This window comes from Rhinolophus sinicus, linkage group LG09, assembly GCF_036562045.2.
Source record: "Rhinolophus sinicus isolate RSC01 linkage group LG09, ASM3656204v1, whole genome shotgun sequence".
Classification (NCBI taxonomy): Eukaryota; Metazoa; Chordata; class Mammalia; order Chiroptera; family Rhinolophidae; genus Rhinolophus; species Rhinolophus sinicus.
This window is the reverse complement of record NC_133758.1, coordinates 12,184,769-12,199,449: the sequence shown is the minus strand read 5'-3', so window position 1 is coordinate 12,199,449 and position 14,681 is coordinate 12,184,769.

Here is a 14,681-nt window from a genome sequence, read left to right as displayed (position 1 = left end):
AGTAAAATGACCATTGGTTCTCCAAACAATCCAAGCCAAAAGAATGTAACAGTATATTTCAGTGGTTACCATGGTTACAGCTGCTGGTTATGAAACTTCTCATGCAGATAAATCAGGCTGATCTGGCTGACAGATGGTAATCACTATTGACACGAAGGAAACCAGGTTCGTGTCACAGCATGATTTATCTGCTTTAGGGGAAACTATCAATACCAAATTGCTTTTTTTTTTGGAAACCACAAATGGAAACCTTCAATGCATCTCCTCATGTTCAGTGAAAAACAAAAGTTCAATATCAAACAATTGTTTGTGGTTGACCAACTTTGTTATTGTTATTAAGGATCCCAGAATAAGTCCACTCCATCATATTATACTTTCAAGAGTATCAGTTGATGCCTACACTGGCATTTCTTTAAAAGTCTTTGACTCCTCACCTCACTGGTGAAAGCCCATGCTTTTCTTTGTGTCTTAACACCAATACCACCTCTGTCTCACACACACACACACACACACACACACACACACACACACACGGAGTCACTACTCTTGATGTGAAAAATACAGTTCTGTCCTTTTCTGAAATTTTGCCTCCTGGTTTTGATTAACTGAAAAGGGTCAAGACAAAGTTTTGATAAATGGCAGGAGGCAGATCGTGCAGAAACGTGTTATTCTGGCCAAGAAATGGCCTCAATTTGAGAACGTAAGAGACAGGAAATGAAAAAAGAAAATAAAAATCTCCCCCAATTGTAAAGTGTATTAACGGTCAATAACTTTCTAGAGATTGTTTCTCTTTAAACATCCAGAAATAGACTCTTGGTGACTTCTTGGCTAGTTGAGCGTTATTTTTTATGAGATACAAGACTAAGATCCACACGAATTTAGAACAAAGTTAAATGAGCCACATTTTCCCAGTGAGGAATAGTTCTCTTTCTTTCTTCCTTACTTTCTTTCGTTATTCTCTGTAAATTAATAGAGATCATCTCTGTCTCCACAGGAAAGAATTTTGTCAATTACATTTTATTTGTTTATGCATTATTCACTCAACAAATATTTATTTTAAGATGCCTATTATATTTTAAATGACTGAAACACATTTTTCTCTTTTTCTGTACTCCTTATGAAATGACTAAGGAATAAAGGGTCATAGAAGTGTGACTATCCACTAGTGACACTTGAGAAAATAGAGGAATGTCACAATCCAGGTAGCAGAAATCCACTGGGAATGTGTATAGGTCACTTTAAGTAAGATGACTTTTCATCCTGGTTGCCCTGGATGGTTCTAATTTATGCTGCAGTCCTGGAGTAATTATTAACAGCTCTCCCAATCAGCTAAAATAGGTGAAAATTCTTTTGTCTTAAGACGGACATATCAAGATTGGGAAGGGGAAGGGCAGAGGTATGCTGGTTTTCATTTTAGGCAATGTAACTATTTGACTTGCAAAATTGTGCATGTGCTTAGATTTTTAAAAAATATAAATTACATGAAAAGTTCGCTTTCCCAGAACACTTAAAGTATAAATTGTTTTAAAGAGATTGGTTTTCATCCAATTTATCAAGTACGAGTTTCCTAAACACTACTCCTTCTAAAATTGATCAAAAATGCTTAATGAGAAATGGGGGGAGGGGGAGGGCTAATTTCGTTCATTCAGTTATGCAACTCAAATATTTGTGGAGAGTTTGCTGTTCTGGTCACCTGGCTCCCATCGGTGAACAAAACTGAAAAAGGGCCCATTCCTGTAGAGCTTCTATTCTTGTGGAGGAAATACGCAATAAACCATTCGTGTAAAACATACACACATTATGTAGTATTTTATAAAGTAGCACTGAGTAAAGGCAATCGGGAGTGCAAGTGAGATGGAAGGATGGCAATTTAAAATAGAATAGTCAGAAGAAGTCCCACTGAAGGTGATAAATGAGAAAGATGAGAAAGAAGCAAGGAAGTTAATTCAGAGGAGATGACTATTCTAACAGACAAACGAGACAGTACAAAGGCCAGAGGTGGGAGCGTGCCACATGCTCAAGAAACACCAAGAAGATCAAGATGATGAAAGGTGGTCAACAAGAAATGAAGGTGGGAGAGGAAAAGGCAGGAGAGGGGAAGGTGGTGGATTGGATTCAGGATGCAACAAACCCTGAGAATAGATAAGAGGAGGACTAGGGGGCAAAGGGAAACCAGTCAGGTAGCCATGTAGAAGTAAGACGGCCTACACCAGGTAGCAACGAAATTTCTGAGAAGGAGTTAGAGTCTGGATGTATCTTTTTTTTTTTAAAGATTTTATTGGGGAAACGGAACAGGACTTTATTGGGGAACAGTGTGTACTTCCAGGACTTTTTTCCAAGTCAAGTTGTCCTTTCAATCTTAGTTGTGCAGGGTGCTGTTCAGCTTCAAGTTGTTGTCCCTTCAGTCTTAGTGTGGAGGGTGCAGCTCAGCTCAAGGTGCCATGTTCAATCTTAGTTGCAGGGGGTGCTGCCCACCATCCCTTGCAGGACTCGAGGAGCTGAACTGGCAACCTTGTGGTTGAGAGCCCACTGGCCCATGTGGGAATCGAACAGGTAGCCTTTGGAGTTAGGAGCATGGAGCTCTAACTGCCTGAGCCACCGGGCCGGCCCTGGATGTATCTTAAAGGTAGGGCAGACACAATTTACCTTTGGATCAGATGTGAAGTAAGAGGAAAAAGAGTCATAGAAGACTCCAAAGTTTTTGTACTGAAAAATAAAGTTAGATTACCTGAGATGGGAAAGAACAGGTGAAGCAGATTGGGGAGAAAATCAGGCACTCAGGTTCAGTTATATAAAGTTTATATATCCAAGATTAATCGAGAGAGTGTGAGGTGTTCTGAAAACCAAGTGAAGAAGCAAAATGGGGGAAAGGGAATGGTCAGCTGTGTCAAAGGCTGCTGACGGATCAAGTGAGGGGCTTGAAACTACTCGATTTAGACATGGGGAGGTCATTGGTGACCTTACAAGAGCAGTTTCCATAGAGGAATGAGGGAGGAAAACCCAAATTACAATGAATTTAAGAGGAAAAGGGAAGAGAAAATGTGGAGATACATATAGATCACTGTTTTGAGGAGTTTTGCCTCAGAGAAATGGCTGGTTGGTGGCCAGGAAAAAAGTGTCAAGAGGAGAGTTTTCTTTACTTGGGAGAAATAATAACGATTGTTTGCTGATGGCAATGTATGAGTATAGAATTAAAATAATGTATGTGATGATGCAGGAGAGAAAGCTCATTTCTGGAGTGACTGAGAAGGATGGGGTTTGGCAGACGGATTTGGGGGAGCAGCACGGAGAGCTTACCTGTGCTAACGGCAGGAAAAAGCAGAGTACATGGTGGAGACCCTGGCAGTGGGGAACTCTAGTACCAGGCAAACATGGAGTCTCTTCTAATTGCTTTCTTCTGATTCAAGAATTAGGAAACAAGGTTGTTAGCTAAGAGCGAAGATAGCTGAGGGGGGTGAAGGTTGGAAAAGAGAGTGGAAGGCGTGAAGTAGTCACCAGGAGGGGGACAGTGGGAATAGACGAGGGAAGATAGTATAATTGGTGGTTGGCATGCAAGGCCCAGTGAAGTTTGTGGTCATTGTCCTTCCCCTCTATCAAACACCGCTTTGTACATCTGTGACCTGCTCTAAGTGTCAACAAGGAAGCTCTAGTCCAACAGGAGGAAAAAACTGAACTCAGTTTGAAGCAATGCCCAAATATCTATTTTATTATGAGACACAATAGAATTGGGACACCTTCGCTACCACCCACTTCATTTGTCATAAAGGAAGCGCCGGTGCAACTCAGCGAAGCTTTGTGAATTCTTTTAGTCAAGAGCACTATCTGGAGACAGGGAGCCGGGGAGAGAGAGAGAGAGAGGCAGAGACAGAATAGAAGGGAGGAAGAGCAAAAACTGTTCTTTCCAGAACGATGTCAGCTAATAATTGGAAGGAATAATAAAATAGGAAAAGCACCAGTTTGCAGCCCTATTGATTCAGGCAAAGATCAACAACAGACAACAAGACCCCCAGGTGTAATATGATTGGAGAACATGATATCCACACAGGCTCAAAGTACCACTCACACACTGCTTAATATAAGGGAAAATACATCTTTACCTTGGAGAGATTTGGTGGACATCACCTTAGGAAAGTGATCCAATTAGTGTCAACCTTGTGGCCCTCCTGCTGTGATGTAGAAACCAGTGTGGCATTCCTGGCAAAAACGTTTAACTCAAATCTTAACCATAAGGAAACAATCAGACAGTGTGGGACATTCTACAAGACCAATTGTCCTGGATCCTTCAAAAAAGTCAATGTCATAAAAGAAGATAGAAAGTGAGAAGACTGCTCTTAATTAGCAAGCGACTCCGGAGACTAAAGAAACCACTGCAATGTGAACCTACATTGGATCCTGGATCAGAAAATAGAATAGCCATGAAAAGACATTTTGGAGAGAGCTGAGGAAATCTGAATATGGAATGTATATTAGATGATGTTATGGGACTAATATTGATTTTCTTAGGAGTGATATTCATATGTTTATGTAGGAGACATTCTTATTCTCAGATGTAGGCTGAAGTTTTTAGAGATGAAGTTTTATGATGTTAGCAACTAATTTATTTTCAAATGTTTCAGCCAAAACAAGAATTGGGGGGGGGGGTGTCATTGTGGGTGTGTGTGAAGAGAGTGAACAATGACGTAAATGCGGGGAAATATTAACAACTGGTGAATCCGGATGGACAGTATATGTGTGTTCAACTTCATTGCTGATTTGAAATTTTTCCAAATAAAAGTTATATGAAAAAAAGAGCCCTAACTGCTGAAAGTATCCTGAATGCATAAATGGCGAAAGGGACAGGAGACCAGAGTCATTGGATGCCAAATGTTCTCTGTGTGTGTTTTTTTATAACAGTGATTGCTACATTGTTTTCCATGCCTAAAAATTTCCTAAATTCCAGCACGACAAATAATTCTACAGGAGTTCCAAAAATGCCTGACTGTTTCCACATTCTGGGCAAATATTTTCTGGGTACAAAAAACAACAAACAAAAAAAACCCCAAAACAACAAAATACCAAATATCCCCTGCTCCATGGAAAGAAGGAAGATATGAGCTGCTGATGGTTGAGTGAGAGGGAGGGAAGACTCTCCTCCCAGAAGTAACCAGCACCCCGGCTCTCTGGTTTCCTCCAAGATAAACTCAGAACGCGGCTCACGCCAGAAAGTACCAACCATTAAGTAACTGGAGATCCTGGAAGCCAAATAGAGGAAAGCAATTTTCTCTTCTACGGCTCTTCCTTTAGAACTCAACACTCGCCAGCACACTGAGCCGAGTGTCAAGCCATGCAGCTGAAGAGGGTGTAGACAACTTGGAGAAGCCTCCAACCCCATAAAAATGACTTCAGGATTAAAAGCCCAGAGGACAAACTTTCTGAGGAAGTTCTAAGAGAATCTGCCGCTTTGCCAGGAGAAGAGCAACTATGTGGCAATTTAATGATGGGTCTTCAGATGTACAAAGAAAATGGCAACCAGATGCTCCCCGCTGCCCCGAGAACGGAAAGAGAGGAAACTGGCTTGCCATAATGCAGGAATGGGTTTCTTGGAAGGTTGTTAAAAAGGGGTTGGGCATTACCAGAAGGAGAACTAGGTATGCTCTCCAGGTGATTCAAGACTCGGTCACAAATATGTTTAAAAGAACATTTTTTAAAGCAATTCAAACTGTGAAAAATCTCGTTCACCCCCAAATTTCTAGCTTTGTTCAACTTATCCAGTAGATGCTTTATTCTTCTATCTATTTTCTTTTTTTTTAACCCACCTACCAGGGAAATGAGATGGCAAGGTCTTCAGTAGGGGGATGTAAACATGTTCTCATCGTGAGTCTCTGACCATAAGTGGCATGAAAGAAAGTTTATTCCAAAGCTGTCAATCAGCCATAGTGAATCCAGATTTGGCCATGGGAGCCTGTGGTTGGAGCATTGTGCTAGGGGGCCCAGGGGCCTGGGGTTGGCTGAACGACTGACTAACTGCAGATTGGGTGAGTCACCTCACTCCTCTGGTCTTCAGTGTCTTCACCTGTAAAATGAAACTGGACTAGCCCAGCAGTCTGCAAATTTTAGCCCTAAGCTTGTTTTTATAAATAAAGTTTTATTGGAACACAGCCATGCCATCATTTACATATTGCCTATGACCACTTTCGCACTGTAACAGAGTGGTTGTACCACAGATTGTATGATTTGCAAAGCCGCAAACATTTGCTACCTGGCCCTTTATTTGCAGTTTACTGACTCTTGGACTAGAGAATTTTTTTAGGCACTTTTTCCTAAGTTTCATGATAAGAACCCCCTGGGAGGTAAGTGGGGGTGGGGGATTTATTAAAAATACATATTACCAGGCCTTACTCTGGAAATTCTGATTTAGTAGATCTGGAGTTGGATCCAGCTGTCTCTATTTTTAAGTAGCACTCTGTCACCTTCCGGCAAAGGCGTGCTAAGTGCCCTTCAAGCTCTAAATTATAGCAATACATTATTGAGTGTGTTTTTCACTTTGACTCTATCTTTCAAATTACGTTTATTTTGATAAGCACACTAATTGGTCTGGGTAAGAGGACTGTCGTATGGGGCGGCCTGTGGGATCTCTGCTCCCGCTCCCCACATAAGAACGTTGGACATGGTGAGGCCAAAAAGGAATACCCATGGAGCCATAGATAGGGCAGTCATACTATTATATTCTCGCTGGCGGCTGGGTTGGAGACACAGGAAGCAGGAGCCACACTGTCCACAACCCGCGCTTGCCAGCCACCATCTTCTTGCTAGCCCCCATTATCTGCTAGCGTAGCCACAGCAGTTATATTAGTGGCCAATGGCTCACTGGTTACAGCTGACGGCCATCCAATCACAGTTGATGGCCATTTACTACCTGAGCCAGCACGTTTCCACGTGAGGCCGAGAGCCTGAAACTGCACTCCTGGCTCTGTTCCCACAAGGATGAAGGTGGAAATGAGGACAATAGTTAAAATATGTTAACTCTCTAAGTCTCTTTCGAGTAAACATCTTCCACACACACAATTCACCAAGTTTGACATGTCCATGGAGCTAATCAGGAGTTGGCACCATGTCAGGTCTGAAGTTAGCTCCGTTCCTTTTTAATTACTGTGCTCTCTAGTATAAACGGTCTCAGAAAGTTCTCTTTCTTTTTGTAAGGGAGCATACTGGTCTTAACATGGCAGGTTACATGTGAGAAAAATAATGTGAGGAAAAGAAAACAACGAAAAAGATGGAGGCCGATTTTATCAGAAGAGCTTTAAAAGGAATGATCCTGCCGTCAGAGTGGTTTAACTTTCTATGAACAACTGGACAAAGTGGGACCAAATGTGTTCATCGCATGAAAGCAAAAGACTAATATCATCCCAAGAGTTCAGCTGTGATTTACGATGCCAATTACTTTTGTTTGCTTTTTGCTTTGGTTCAATGGTTTTTCTCTCGTTCACCCATGCCCAACTCGGTCATTTGTGCCAGGATATCTCTATGACAGTCACATCTTTCCAAAGAACATTCATAAGTTACCTTCCCCGCCCTCCCAACCCCTGCAAGATTCCCTTGTCAACAAAAGTAGAAACTCACAGGATTGGCTCAGTCTTCCGTTGCATTTTTATATCCTTTGCGGCTGGGAGCTGAGCCCTTCTAGAGGATGAGGAGGAAAAGAGTCTTATATATGCTGGCATGTGCATTTTTGTTGGGTTTGAGGAAGCTACTAAGGCCATGAGAAAGCAAATCTGAAAAGTCCCAGGCCTTGCATTTTGATGCCCTTCATCTTCTGGGAAGTGACTCCTTCTGTTGGGCTCACAGCGCCATCTCTTGGCCTCCAGCTAACAATGCTCTTGACTCCAGAAGAGGGAAGAGATCTAGAGTGCAACGCATGCGTATTATCTTGGGCTGCTATGAAAGCCATTGCCACCTGTAGAAGATATCCTGCTAGCAAATCTTTAAATAAGCAATCCTCCTCATCTGAGGTTGACTTTCGGATCCTGACACCAATAGGAGCCCCCGCAAGCCGCAGAGGTTAGGGTTCTTCATCCTTACGCCACCTGTATCTGCCTTGCTCCAGTTAATGGCTGTCTTTCCACACATCTCAGAAAATGACGTGTTTCCAAAATATCACTTAAAAATCATCATTTTAGTTCCTGCACACGCAGGTAACTTTGAGGCACAGCGTGGTCATTTTGGGGTGAACTCCAAATATCAATAAACCAAATAGACAAAAATTGTTTTTTAACAGAGACTCTCTAGCAGTCTCAGAAGACATTTGTTCTGACACTTCAGAGACCAACAAAACAGGAAGACTGGGAAAGATAAAGTGAGCAGGAGGGAAATTGAAAAGAAAATGGGTAATGTTACCACTCAAAAAAGCAACTCCCATTTTTCTAAAGCATATGTTTGTTTATTGTTTCCTTTGCTGCTTATTTGAGAATAAATAATGCTCTGCAGAAAAAAATAAATGCACAGCAACCAGACTAGAAAGCGACAATTTAATTTCATAAGGAGGAAAATAAAAATGAGTTTGAGTTCCTTGGGGGTCCGGTGTCGTGTTTGTCCAAATCAACCAATGACCCATGTTTATGCCTGGATAAATGAACACAATTCTATTAAAAACAGGAATCGCTTCCCAATTAGCCACTACTCCTAAGACACACACACACACACACACACACACACACACACACACAAACTTTTTAGAATTAGAAAGGGATTGAGAATGAATTGGATATAGTAAGCATAAGACAACAGTGGTCTTATTTCTGCTGAAGTTTTCTCTCCGTAACATAAAGAGCCTGGCTTTGGAGAGGAAGGTGCTGGGCACACCACTGTGCCCAGGTCTCGTTCCAGGGCCTTCACCCTAAAGCATTCAGCTTGACAGCACAGACCCTGGAATAGTCTATTACTTTGCACAGGTGACTTAGGTTTTCTGTCTTATTCCCTCATCTGTCTAATGGGGATGCTAACAATAATACCCACTTCAGAGCGTTGTTCAAAAACTAAATAATAAAGGTAAAGGCATAGAACAGTGCCTGGCACTTAGTAAGTGAGCACCATATAAAGCAGCACTATTACTACTATTACCCCAAAATAGGAGATTCTATTTCTTGTCGTGGTGGCCATTTAATGTCTTCTCACCCTGGTGTTTCAGTTGTTTGCTCTCCTATATGTGAAGTGATCCCTCACCATCCATCCCGGGTTAAGCTTTATCTTAACAACAACAATTAGGGGCGCCCGGGTGGCTCAGCTGGTTAGAGGGTGAGCTCTGAACAACAGGGCTGCTAGTTTGATTCTCACATGGTCCAGTGAGCTGTGCCCTCTACAACTAGATTGAAGACAACAAGCTGCCACTGAGCTGCTGCTGAGCTGCTGGAGGGGTGGAGGGGCGGCTGGAAGGCTCAGTTGCTTAGAGCCCAAGCTCTCAGCAACAAGGTTGCCGGTTCAATTCCCTCATGGGATGGTGGGCTGCGACCCCTGCAACTAAAGATTGAAAACGGTGACTGGACTTGGAGCTGTGCTGCGCCCTCCACAACTAGATTGAAAGAAAACAACTTGGAGCTGATGGGCCCTGGAGAAACACACTGTTCCCCAATATTCCCCAATAAAATTAAAAACAACAACAAACAATTCACTCCTTCTCTGCTTCCCTTCCCTCTGGACACTCAGACAGAGTAACAGGGGTTGGGGGGTGTGGGCTCCCAGGCGAGTAGGTAACTAACAAGATCTGAGGTTTCAGCAGGCCCCTGTGAATCCCAAACGAGTAGAAGCCCTGTATATCAAGAGAAGGCTAGAAGGTGACGACCTGTTAATATGGATTGTATTAGTCTGCTAGAACTGCTGTAACAAAATACCACAGACTAACTGGCTTAAACAACAGAAATTTATTTTCTCACAGTTCTGGAGGCTGGAAGTCCAAGATAAGTGTTGGTGTTGGCAGGTCACTTTTCTTCCGAAGTCGCTCTCCTTGGTTTGCAGATGACCACTTTCTAGCTGTATCCTCACATGGTTTTTCCTCTGCACGTGTGTCTGCATCCCAACCTCTTCCAAGGACACCAGTCATATTAGATTAGGGCCCACCCAAACGACCTCATTTACCTTGCTTATCTCTTTACAGCCCCACTCTTTAAATACAGTCACATTCTGAGGTACTGGGGGGTTAGGACTTCAACATGTGAGTGATGGGAGGTGAGGTGTTACAATTCAGCCCATAACATTTATTATAGATGTTTTAATGAAACAAAGCCATTGTTTCACTAATTATAAAATAAAAATTCTAAGTCCTTCACCCCGTAGATTTATCTTCTCAATCCACAAGAGAAAACAACCCACATGGCAAACTGGATAGTCTGGGCAAGTAGATTTTTACCAGCTGCTTTAGTTAGGAGTTTAGCCCAAAACAAGTTCATAGTAGAAATCAAATATGATCCTTCACAATGATTTAGAAGTGAAAATTATTTTTTATTATTATCCATGTATCTGTTTTTCCATGTAGAGGCTCTCCATTCAGCCACTCCGTTGTTCTATTTTTAATCCTATTCAGCACTTCCTGCAGGGACTATATTTGCAGTACAGAGATGAACGATACAAGCTCCATCAACTAGGCACAGATGATAACATGGGGGCTGGAAACAGGGAGAAAAGATTTAAAGAATGACAATGGCTGACATGCTGTGGCTTGTCCAGAGTGAAGGTGAGGCTGAACATGGGGGTCAAAGATGGCCAGGGAAGGCTTTCTGGATAAGACGGTGCCCAATCCAACCTTGAAGAGAGAAGGTTTTGACCAGAGGAAGGTAGGAAGAGAGAGCAGGTAGACAGACAGGTGCCCAGGCCCCTGGTGAGGGAACAAATGCCCCCAGGGCAGTTCACTTCTCAGTGAGGAGCACGTGTGTCCCCAGAGGTAATTTCAGGAAGAAACATAGCACATCTTTGGAACTGGCGATTTTACTCATTAATAAGCAATTTAAAATATACCTTTCATAATACAAGGGGTCTTGGCTAGGTCAGAGCTGAGATCTGTTAGTTAGCTGACTCTCTTCCACACCGAAAGACCGACCAGCTTTGTCCCTGTATTCTGCACGACACTTTCTGAATGGCCACTGAGTGTGTGGGAGATGTTAACAGAGGTCTAAATTTGGGTGGGACCCAGGGACCCCATGGGAAAGAATTTGAACCCTGTTCACAGACTTAATTACGAACATATCTAAGGGTCTGAGACCCTGATGACAGCCAGGCCATAGAGAAGGACAGTGGAGCCCCTGAGATTTAAAAAAAAAAAAAAAAAGAAAGAAAAGAAAGCTCTTCAGTGAGCAGCCCTGGCTGGGCTGGCCAAACTCAGCAGGAGGTGTTTAAGTCAGGGAGGGGCAGTGATGCCAGACAGTGTGGGGCTGTGCTCGCCCCTCCCCTAGGACCCCTCTGCCAGCCCCACCGGAGCCCAGGAGAGCCTGCTTGCTCTAAAGTGAGGACTGGGAGATAAAGGGAAGATGTGAAAGTTATGCGCTCCTAGGACGCTGTCCTGTGACACAGGGACACAACAAGGGGAAGGCCTTTTTCCCCAAGGCCCCAAAACAGAATGGTCAGCGAGGCAGAAAGGGGCCCAAGCCTAGTAGAATGACACGAGATGGCAGAACACAGGGTTTACAGAGCTGCCAGACATCGATATAATCTAAGGGAGACACTCTGCTCCTTCCTGGCTCCTGAAGAAACACTAGAAAAAGTCATGCTGTCTGGAACCCTCCCCTGGGTGGGGCCATTGATTCAGTGAACTTAGGAACAAACTGTGAGAGGTTGTGAGCTTGTGAGACTAGAGCATTAGGGTACTCATATAGAATCCCAGGGTTTTCCCAGAACAAATAGGGCAATAAAGGCCTGGAAAAGATGGGACAGCAGATGGGGACGGGGCGGGGGGTGGTTGGCAGTCTGAACTCTGATCTTTTCTGCAAATACGACTTCAGTTCTCTGTGTCTGGTGACACCTGAGGCCAATTGGTTGCATTATGCCCAAAAGCATATGACTGAGCTATATTTTGCAGTAGAAATGCAAAATCACACTCGCTTTTGAAATAAAACATAAGGTTTCAAAAATTTCTAAAGATAACCTGCTCGAATCTGAGAGTTTGATTTCACTCTCCTCTGGATAAGGAGGGTTCAAGCAACTTGAACTTCAGGGAATCACAGATCCTGGGGTGGAGTTTAATGCACAGGAGGGGTGCAGAAGGCAGGCGAGAGGAGAGATGAGATGAAGAAGGGGGTAGGCAGATGTGCCAAGGCCTTGGACACCCCCCCTCAGGGTTCCCCTCCAGGGAGCTTTCCTCCCTCATCTGTGGGCATCTCCACCTCTCTCTCGCCCTGTTCTACCGTAGCCACTACCCATTTCTAATACCAACTTTACCTCCAATTTCCTCTCCCTTCACTTGTCAGAATTTACCTATTCTGTGTTCTTTACCAGAATATCAGTCACATACAGAGCGTGCCAAAAAATGTATACACATTTTAAGAAAGGAAAAAACTGTATTAAAATTGCAGTACAATGAATGATGCCAGCATTCATTTGATTAGCGCCATCTTTTGAGCGCACGTCATACTACACATTGCTACTGTAATTCAACTTTGAAAAGTAATAGATAACATCTCTTAAAATGTGTACATTTTTTTGACGCCCCGGTATCTGAATTACAGCTGATACGTTGATGTATGCAAATAGATTATATATGTGCATTTTTCACAGTGGTGTCTCAGAGACAAATCCTAATTCAAAGGCTGATTCTTGGCAGAGGCGTCCCAGGCCTTTCTAGGCATGAAAGCTACCTGTTCGATCTCACCTTGGGCATCAACCTATTAGAAATTCAATTTAACCAGAGGGTAAGGGGGGTGGGGGGTGGGAGATGAGGGTAAAGGGGATCAAATATATGGTGATGGAAGGGAGAACTGACTATGGGTGGTGAACACACAATGGGATTTATAGATGATGTAATACAGAATTGTACACCTGAAATCTATGTTATTTTACTAACAATTGTCACCCCAATAAATTTAAAAAATTATAAAAAAAAAAAAAAGCAGTTCAATGTATGATATTGTCTTCTAATTGGCGTGGACGTCACCACGTCACTTGTAGTATAGTGGACACATGTCTGGAATGCAGAGCCAGACAGAAATGAGTTCAAGTCTCGACTCCAATCTTGTCTGGAGCATGTGACCGAGACCCTCAGAGCACCTGTGTCCAAACTGTGAAAGAGGGCATTGATGGCATCTGATCAGGCTCTGGTGAATATGTCAGTGAAAAACTGGTGTCAAGTTATGGCAGACACCCTTGTATGTCTGTCCAAGAGCCATTCCCCTCCCCTTCTTTCTTATAACACAGCCTACTTTCCATGCAGATGCTACAATTGAAAAGTTTCCAATCACAGAAAGGAGACACTGGGGTTGGAGGTGGGGATACTGCTTTTCTGCCCCTGGCCCCTTGGGTGTGTGGAAGTGCGGCGGCCCCCTTAAAATCCTCAGGGGTTCCCCTAATGCTGACGAAGGCAGAGATAAAAAGATGAAAGACCCCGTGTCCTGGAAGACATCACGAAGCTGCTGTGTGAAGCAATCCTGGGCTCCACTACCCGTGGGGCTCTTATCATGGGAGATAATAAACCCCCCGAGTTTACACCATTTTCAGTTGGGTGTTCTGATGCTTGCTATCGAACCACTCTGGTACAAAACCATTTTGCAAAAGTCCCTGTAAGAACTTGGTAATGTTAACTGCCTTTCTTCACCTTGATTTTCACTGATCAGGCAGGATGAACCACTTCCAGGCATCCTGCTAATTGAAAGCAAAAGACCCAGGTGGTCTAGACAGGCAGCGCCCCCCTTCCCCAGCGTCTGTGCCGATTACGCCTCTAGAGACAACAGAATGTGAAAAACTGAGCGACTGTTTTGACTAGTTATCTCACCACACCTCAAAACTTCACACATCCCCAAATGGAAGATCAAACTAGCCTTTTTCACAAAAGTAAAAGAGAATTGTATTTAGTGTTACAAAACACCCTAGCAACTACTAGTGACTGTTGACGCTATTCTAAAATGAACACTCTTTAAAGCAACGAAAATTCCAGGAGAATTTACACCCTCACCAACATGACTGGGGTGGAAATGTTACTCCAGGTCACAGTATTTGTAACAATACATTTACTTTCTCCCTCGTTCTATGTGATCCCATATGTTGTGTCTGGGGATTTCTGGGGGGCTGGTGGTGACTGGCCTTCTGGTAGCAAGACTTAAGCAAACTCTAGCACCTTAATGCAAGTTAGTTACCCATCCATCTTGATTTTTCTCTTCCTTGATCAATAATGTTGTGTTGAAAAAAAAAAGGAGCTCGCGCTCTAACCAACTGAGCCATCTGGCCACTCCCTACCATTCAAAAAATAAGAATAATAATGTTGTGTTGTTTTAGACTCTTGATTAAACAAGACAACAAGGTGGGGTGCTTTTTTTTTGTGCTCATTGTAACTCAATCTAATTCTTATTCAAATCCGAAGTTAATTTGCAAAGCAAAAAGGACAGTGGCATCCAGCTAAAATCGTTTTGCCCAATCAGACACTTGGGAAAAACAGCAGGGAATTGAGAAGGGCAGAATCAACAAAAACAAGCCGGTTGCTTGGTGCACACTTGATTTTTATTTTTGCATAT